This window comes from Uranotaenia lowii, chromosome 1 (genome assembly GCF_029784155.1).
Source record: "Uranotaenia lowii strain MFRU-FL chromosome 1, ASM2978415v1, whole genome shotgun sequence".
NCBI classification, from domain to species: Eukaryota; Metazoa; Arthropoda; class Insecta; order Diptera; family Culicidae; genus Uranotaenia; species Uranotaenia lowii.
In genome coordinates, this window is record NC_073691.1 from 66017224 (window position 1) to 66026994 (window position 9771).

The window sequence follows — 9771 nt, forward strand, 5'->3', positions numbered from 1 at the left end:
CATTTTTTCAATGCAAGGGGTGGCGATATGAAGCCTTGATGTGATTTTTTTTCTACTTGATTCCTAGCTCATTTGTACAGCACATGATTATGAATGACGCCTAGGCGTTATCCTGATTGACATTTTGCCGATCGAATAAAACATACACATTTTTTTTTGCCAAAATCTGAAATTGAAAAGTCATGGCATCCATTTTTAGAGATTTTCTTTTCTTTGAAGGGTTTGTTTTTCGTCTCTATGGTCAAGCAAATGTCGTCGCAAGTGGATAGTAACCAAAGCTGTTCGTTGATCGCTGGAAAAATTGAACAATTAGGCGCCTGTTTCTCAACCAAGTATGCACGTGGGGGCGATATGCAACCTAGATGTGCTTTTCTTGCCTAATTGTACACAGCACGTGGAATTAAAAAATATATATTCAGTTCTGATGCTAATGAAATAAGGGTATGACACTTTGCGGACAATTGAAAAAAAAACACTGAATTAAAAGAATTTACGTACAATTTTTTAACCCAAGGTTATTTTTGAATCATATTGAAAACAGAAATATGAATAAGCTGTCTACATAGGTAGATCGGAAACATTTTGTTGATCATGTAAAAATGTACTTAACTGAAAAAGAAGATAAAAAAATCTGATCCGACACATGAACTGATCAAGAGCCTTTTCTTAAAATTAGATAAGATAGGACTGACGTGTTCATAAGTGAAAGGTATCAGTGAAATAAACTGATTTTTATTGACCAAATGTGAAGGAATTCATTTATCGAAAGAATTTTCATTAAAGTAGCACTAGAGCATATTCAAAGATTCAACTTTTCTCTGTTCCAAAAAAAATATAAAATTATGTTTTCTTCTAAAAATTGTTACTTCAGCCCAAATACACAACAAAAACGAATTAAGAAATGAAAATGGGAGCTTTTAATTTTAAATAATTCTGAAAAAAACATTGTACTTTTTGCTTACATACCAATTGAAGTACGTACTTAACATTAAAAGTGTTTTTGTGTTACATGGCTGCATAAAAGAGACTTTTGGTCCGCTTCTTTTTTGAAAAGTGAGACTTTAAAACTCATATTCAACTGGAAGCAAATTTTTTATGAGAAATTTTAAGTATACTTTGAAAGTGTTCAAAACAATATCCCCTCCTGTCAACTTACACGATGGGGCAAGGGCAAACGTCGAACTTTTAAGAAATTCATCTTTAAAATGATTCAATATGTTGAAAAGACCAGAAGGGGTATTCCGAAAGTTGAAACTGAAGCGGATATTTAAAATTCTTAAATGTCTTTGTAAATGAAAGTCATTTTCTTTGAACAGCATTCGTTAAAAGTGGAATAACAAACATAAATTTATACTGCTAGAATACTGCAGATATATAAATGAAACTTGATTAAACAAACAAACAGATAAACGTATTAAATCCATTTTAAAGCCATTACTCTGACGCATCTGAAAATAAGCTTTGCATCTACTCTTGCCCCAATATACGAGACAACGTTAACTTAGAAATTTGTTTTTGCCAACTTTTTTGAATATTTGACTTTCAAAGAGAAAATAAAAAAAACCGCGGAGAATTTATTTAGTGATGCAACTGATATTTTTTGCTTTAATAAATTAACTAAAAAGAAAAAAATTGCACTGTATGAAATCGATAATTTTCATACCACGATAAGTGTTTTTTGGGAAAACTTCAAGCTATAATGTCTCATGTCCACGAGTTTGGCATATGGCGATACATTTTTTTAACATAATTTTGACGCAAAAGGATAGATATTTAAACAGCTTCGAAGGGCGAGGTTGGTGAAAAAAGCTGTTTGATAATGTTTATAAAATATCCTTTTCATCGTTTTTTTTTCAAATTTCGATAGCTTATTTTTTTTTAACTTAAAAAATACATCATCTAAAGCTAATCAGGGGCAGGAAGTGCTCATAATACAGAAAATCAGGAATAAACTCAAAAAACGGTCCCGATTCACGCTATTGATCGGTTTTCAAAATTATATTTCTATTAAGTACAATGTGCAATAAATTAAAATATGCGAATCATTTTCTTTTAATTTGAAATTTATGTAAACTCGAGCCGGATAAATCAGCCTACCTTCTTCAAGCAGTAGGGGACAAAATTGGAAAAGATGGGGGAGCTCCCATGTAAGTTTAAGATAAAGAGCTTTTAAAAGAAGGGACTATATTTTAAAAGAGGGGTTTCTTGCGTACGGATATTAAGCATAACTCAAAAATAGATGTGACAAATGTTTTTATAGAAGTTCGTAACTTCCCATTTTGGGGAAAAAGGTGGAAAATCCATAAATATTGACATTATTTGAGTCATTATGAAGCTTTAAAAACAGAGTACAAATTTCAGACCTTGAAAAACAAGTTTAGGGATCAAGCTTCAGTAAATAATATATACCATATTTGAATTACAATTCTGAACTCCAGCTGCAGCTCTCATCTCAAAGTTGTTGGTTCTAAACCATGATGAGGTTTGATTTAAAAAAAAAATGCTTACAAATATCTAAATTTGAATAAATTTTTACAAATAACATTTATTTTTGCAAGGTGTAGCAATGCACACCGGGTCAACTAGTTAAAGATAAAAAAAAAAAAAATAAATGGAATGGTTTTCTTTATTTTTAAGGTATCGTGAGTTTTATTTTTATTTTTTAAATATATAAATTTCCCAAGTTCTGATTATTTTAGTATTTCTCTTTTGAATTTTGAAAAACTGTGGGGAAACTTGCGCCACCAAATCCAAATTTCCTAGCTAACTTGCAAAGTTTTTGAGCAGACCCAAAACTGAAATTTCATAATTCATTTAATTTTTTTGAAGCAATTTCAGATGGGGAAATATAAAAAAGAGTTGTGTATGATCGAATAGTTCCTAATTAATGGCTCGCGAACGTTGCGGCAAAATTCCTTATATAGGATTTATGTTCGTCTATTGCATTGGAAAAAATGGACAAAATTTTTTTCAGAACTCTTTATTTGGCATACAAAAATTTTGCAGTTAGGAAAAACGTATTTCAAGCTTTGAATGTGTATAAAAACACTAAAATATAGGTGGCCCACGATTCCCCACAAGCTATGATTTACAAATTGGTTGCTTTTGTGTGAATTATTTATGTTTTATCAAAAATTTCTTTTCCACGTGAAAGAACATAACAAAACTAAGATCATAATCGTATGAGCATATTTTTGTTATACACTTTAGGTCTCCCTCGAATGTAATTTGCGGGTGCTTGTTTAATTATGTGAGTACATTTTTTTAGGGCTTGTTAAATAAAAGAAACATTTGATGCGTACAAAAGTCAACAAAATATAGAAAAACATGCTTAAGCAAAGCGACGACGATGACAGTTGGATTTAGATTTTAATCTCAACACACAGCTGAAATATTTAGAGTGGCCCCTGTTTCCCCATGTTACCCCACTCTCCCCTATTGATCAGCTCCAAAAACTTCAACGGGATTTAAGTAAATTAACACGCATGAATCGGAAAGAATATTTCAGAACAAAACAAATCCTCATTAAAAATTGTTAAATGCAAATCAGTTGATTTTTAGCTTTGAATTAGTTTTTTTAGAAATCACTTTTCATGAAAGTTAAACATGAACCTTCGCACTGGTCGGTAGATTGATGAAAGAAATTTGACGTTGAAAGGATTTTAGCACAGACAAAATTCCTGCCCTGGATCAATACAAAACAGTTTCGTTCATTGAGAGCTCGTTTATTCTTATTGATTCTCGGCATCGAACAATCGACTAAACAATCCAACGTCGCTTATCAAAAAGTAACATTATTCGCCGTCAATTAGACTTTGAAATCAGAGGTAATCTTCGGGTGTTCGTCGTTGTGACGTCACATTGGTTACTGCGCTAATACAAGTTTTTCCCAATTCATCCAATAGATTGTCATGAGCTCCAGCAGTTTGATTTTGTGCTGCTGTGTTATTATAACACTTTTGACAATGCAGATCCCGGTGCTTCGGTGCGTTCCTTGGCGGGACTACGGATCGGATGAAAGATTGATATTTAGCGCATCGAACTTTCCTACGCCTCGTCCTACCAGAGCTACAAACAACTCGGCGACATCCTTCCAGGTAGGGTCTCGATCAAATTTCGTTTCGACCTGCAAAGGAGGAGAGATTTACAGGGATGGAGAATGCCGGCGAAAGTTTCCCGGTAGGTGAACAATGTCTCAGTTTTATATAATTTTATGTGAATAGTATAAAAAAAAAACTCCAAACATACGCGTCAATAATTTGTACCATCCAGTAGTATTGAAAAAAAAGTTCATAAATATCATATTTCAGAAATAAAAAATGAGACAAAAACTTTCATAAAATTTCTTGATTGTTGATTTAATGTTTAAAAGAAAGTTATAATTTAACAAAACAAATCGAATGCAGTTGGAGAAATAGTTCAGTAGCTATGCAAGTCGCACTTAAGCATTTCTTTGGGGTGCTTAGAGTAGGTTTCCAATGGGCCAAAGTATTCCTTTTCAAGTTGTTTGCAAAACTGAATGTAAGGCATTTGAAAATATTTCATTTGTAATGATATTTTCCAAATCTTTGTTTTTTAGCAAAACCAATTGCCCAACGCAAAGGGCTGAGATAAATAATCTCCACTGTTGGCGATCCGGAGCCAGCGTCACCTCTTGCTGCAGGCCAAGGTTTTCGTCAACTGTGCGGATTTCAGCGGCTAGACTACGCTGCCACGAGCTTCTGGGCCTGCCTCTTCTTCGATGCCCATCCGGATTCCAGTCAAGCGCCTCTCTACAAATTTCGTTTTCATCTCTCCGCAGCGTGTGCCCAATCCATCTCCACTTACGTTTCCGAATTTCAATGTATAGCGCTTTTTGATGACACCGGCGATATAGTTCCTCATTTGAGATCCAGTTGCCAGGCCACCAAGCGCGGATGATACTCCGCAGACAGCGATTCACAAAAACTTGCAGTTTTCATGTCGTGCACCAAGTTTCGCACCCGTACAACAATAAGGAATTGAAGTTTGAGTAGAAGATATGAATTTTCGTTCGGGCTTTTATGATCCGGGTTTCGATGTCTGTCTTGGCAAGCTCCATTTTATTTTATGACACCAAATACAGTTATTACTTTATAACCAATATACCTCACTCTTCAAAAAACAAGACGACACAACACGCCATCATGTGGAGAAAGATCTTACTATCATGTATAAACATCGACGATCCTAACAACTTCTGGCGGATTTCTGACTTGTAGGTTGTGCTGTTGCCGCTGGTGGTTACCCGGATCGGCAAATTAGACCGAAATCGGTTGGATTTCAGCTCGTTCAACCCTTGAATCGGTTAGAAATCTGACCATAAATCCAACCGAATTCGGACGAATTCAGTGCTCTGGTGACACAACTTTCCTGACGACGCTAAGTTTTTGCGATTGAGCTGTCAAAATAACCAAATGGTCAGGAAAATCTAACAGAATTCCAATAAAAACCGGAAAGATTTAAACTGACAACTAATATTTTGACAGCAATCGGTCCGGTTGCGAATTCGTTCCGATCTGGGTATGATAGTGGTACTATCAGTGACTTTAGTAGGAACTTTCGTCAGTAGGTGGTGCTGCCATGCGTGTCCTTGGTGAGATATATGGAGAAGGCTAATAGTGAGGTATATTTGTTTTACTATATTTGATGACACGCAACTTAACTTCTGTAGTTTTCCTACTTCCGAACCTAGTGAAAAATAGCAAATCATTTTCAAAAGCTTTTCCTTTATTCAAAAAGTTGTAAAAGTTGTAAAGTTGTAAATAAATTTTAAATGGCGTATAAAAGTACAGTCTGCACCACCGAATATTTTGCAAAAAATACCATTGAATAGCTCAATTTATTATGCAACTTTCATCTGAAGACACCAAAATGGGCCATAAGCTCCTTGAAGAGTTATGAAAGAAATGATGACGATAAATCTATTTTTTTTTTTTGCGACGAAAACAAACAATGGTCGAACAACTGCACTCACATATGGAGGTAGCGCGCACTTCTAACAACATGAAAACAAAAGAACTTATCAAAGCAGGTAAAAAAACACTACTTTTCGTGCTTTGTAGAGTGTTTGCAGCATAACTGACTTAAATTTTTACTAAAATTCTTAGTATCGTATTGTTAATGTGATATAACAAATAATGGGAATGTTGCTTTTACAACCTGGTCATATGCTATATATCTGATTAACTTTTCGATCAAAGATCATTGTGAAATATAGACGTGCTTTACATAGTTTTTATTTCGGGAGCTAAGCTTTGGACATCAAAATCCTTTCCCATTGATCAAAAACAAAGAGTGTGGCACAAATGAAGAAATATTCGAAGAGCTCAGTATGGCCAGCCCAGGCTGTAAAAAGCATCATTTCCATTGTAGGTAATATGACATTGAAAATATGATACTTTTACCGTATTCGTTTTCTCCATTCGCCCAGTTTTGAGGTTTACCATATTAGAACGAACATTATTCGTCGTCAGTGTTTTGCTACCTCGATCGCTCACAAACGAATCTTCAGTGTTCCACCGTCCATTTTAAATTAAATCTGGAGAGTTACGGATGCAAAACTGAGCGCATAAACTTCTAAAAATGACAGCAAAATTTGCAAAACTTGTTGTGACCTGGTGCAAAACTGGGTATAAACGGATGCGTTATTAGATTTTTGTATATATTATATGAAGTCAGTTTAGCTGCAACGCTCCACCGCCCCTACTTTCATAACAGCCCCATATGCAAAAACAAGCAAGCGAGAAAATCAGCTTTTCCTGTTTTAGCTTAGCTTAGCTTAGCTTAGCTTGTTTGACTACTCATATCCACCTTAAATCATTGAACCCGAAATGCTTCTCTAACATTGTTTTCCTAATATTATAATTTGATTGATATTGAATACATTTCGAGCTCCATGATCGCTGGCGTGGCTAAGTAGAACGAGTTCCACATCGCCAATGGTTGCTACTCCGTGATTGATCGAGGCCATCAATTTTGTGCAAGGGCCAAAAGAATGCAGCTTGGGATTAGCAATTCATTCTCATTGCACAAAACTCATGCTCTCCCTTTAAAAATGATCAATAACGACGCCGGCCACGTCCTAGTAGTCAATGAGGGATGAAGGAAGGATTGTTAGTGAGACACTTTTTAGGATCAACTATAAATCTGTTATTCCAGTGTTCTTCAAAAGCTTGTTTTGAAAAACTCTGAAACAATGATAAGTCAGTATCACTAGCTATTGAAACCGTCTATACGTCTGCGAATCAATATTCAAGTATCTCAGGAAAGGTTGTGTTAGTAAGGGAGAGGTTTGGATCAGGAGCCATTTTTGGAAAATGGTGCGATCTTCGTTTTACACCTCCTATGCTCCTAGACATTTCCTGAGAAATCCCCTATTAATACCTACGGACTGCGTTGTGTTATTAATTTGAATATCCAAAAACAATTATGAATACTCAAGTAATTACAAAAGCAATTATTAAAATTTCTCACATGCTAGCTGTTTCTCTCATTAAAATCTTAATAACATCATCCTTGCAAACCAATTTTTGATTAGACTAACTAGTGTAGAGATCTTATTTTTACAACCTACATTTTTGAAAAGAACGACAAATAAGACAAGAATCATGTTCAAAAATTTGTAGATATTTGGCTTTCAAATAGATTTTCTAATATGTACCCTAAATTTAACAATATTTTTTTATCATATCACTTGCAATCTTCTACAATGCTTTTAAATTCTAATTAAATAAAACACATCCCAGCAGACATTTAAAATTATTTTTAATTAAAAAAAAAACATTTCTCACTGCGGAAAAATTAAGCAAATTGAGTTTAAATTTTACCTATTATTTGAAAACTTATTTTTTTTAAATGTTCAACTGAGTAAAAAACAAAACTTTAAATGCAACCAATAATTCAAAATTCTATAAATAAAAATTTTAACTCATCCCTGTCTAAACCTCAAATAATTTAATATGGAAAGAATGAGATCCAATAAGATTGCAAAGTTGAGCCTTTCGCTTCTAATTTTTGTATAAAAGCTAATAAACATAATGGTTGCAATCACCAAAATTTAAAAATGTTATCAGACGTTCAATTTTCTACAAACAAAACTGAACAACTGATAAAGTGATCTTAGAGCAAAACATTAAATTTTTTAATGATGTTTTAAAACATCATTGAAGAATAAATGAAGAGTCGAATTGCCAGTATTTTGTTTTCACAATTATTCATCACTAGAAAAATCTAGTTTATTCTTGGTTCAGCTAATCCAAGTTATGTAAACAAATTCTTCTAATCGAATGATAAAATAAAATCCAACTTAGAACAATAAAGTTAAAGTATAACTGATTTCATTACTTATCTTTTTTAAATCTGAATGTGAGTACGTGCTGGTTCCATCGCCATAGCTCGATCCCGATAACATCTCATTTCAAACTGCCGTACCACCATCACTTTTTGATCCAGAACTGGGAAAAGAGGTTTCAATCTTGTCACTAGTGGTCCTCTTAGTATTTTTTGGCAAAATTTGGTCCACCACACCCACTCATTTAAAACTTAATCGAGGACAAGTTTTGAATTTTCGGAAAATAAATTTCCATCAGCTTGTTAAAAAACGTCATTTCACTACCGGTAGGTTGCTGCGATCCTTTCAAGAAGGTATTAAGTTGCTATCGAAATTCCGGTACGTATCTGAACTTTTCTTAGACTCAAAATTAGCTTTTCCTGTTTTACATTCTTAAATTGTGATCACCACTTTCAGCATAAACGAAAATCGTTTCTAGGTTGTCATAATAAATCGTAAGACCTGAAATTTTCGAAATTGGGTTATTGGTAAGGTAGAGAGCACCATTTTTATTAATTATGGGACTGTTAATCGTCCATATTTGAAACCTTTTTCAAATCTACTCGCATAACAGTCCCATACAGAATATTTTTTTCTCACCAAGCTACTTTCTAAGACTTAAATTTGATCATTTTTGAACTTCTAAATGCAATTTTCAGAAAAAAAAAACGATTGTATCCCATTTACCCGAAAACCATTGCCCAGAATGAATTTTTCCCAGAGTGACAAATACCCGAAATCAAACCCCAGAATGCACCATTTACAAGAATTTTTTTTCCCGAGAATTTTTTTTCATATGATTCATATTTCGAATCATATGAAATTTACAAGAATTCATTAGAAAAAAAAAAAAATACAAGAGTAAAAAATCTGGGATTTGTGCCATTCTGGGAAATGTTCCATTCTGGGGAAAAACATTCTGGGAAATGGTCCATTCTGGGAAAAAACATTTCTGGTAAATGGTGCATTCTGGGGAATTTTTTTCTGGGAAATGGTACATTCTGGGGTTTGATTTCGGGTATTTGTCATTCTGGGAAAAATTCATTCTGGGCAATGGTTTTCGGGTAAATGAGATACAATCGTTTTCGTCGCAAAAAAAAATAGATTTATCGTCAGCATTTCTTTCATAACTCTTCAAGGAGTTGATGGCTCACTTTGGTGTCTTCAGATGAAAGTTGCATCATAAATTGAGCTATTCAATGGTATTTTTTGCAAAATATTCGGTAGTGCAGACGGTACTTTTATACGCCATTTAAAGTTTATTTACAACTTTTCATGTTGAAGGTCTTTATAAATTTTAAACTATTTTATTTGGAAAGCTGATAAAATTTCAATGCGTTTTGATGTGCTATTTTATAATTTCCGTTGAAAAATAACAGAGTTATGTAGCTTTGAAAAATGGTTATTTTTTATTGACGAAA

General features: G+C 33.8%; 1 long non-coding RNA gene across 1 annotated transcript; it reads left to right on the top strand.

Annotated features, from left to right (window-relative positions):
- The first annotated feature begins 3673 nt into the window (after nt 1-3673).
- On the top strand, nt 3674-5635 carry LOC129739147 (uncharacterized). Its single transcript, XR_008735760.1, has 3 exons — nt 3674-3827; nt 3906-4179; nt 4580-5635. It is a non-coding gene; the product is annotated as an uncharacterized LOC129739147 (long non-coding RNA).
- Nucleotides 5636-9771: the final 4136 nt, after the last annotated feature.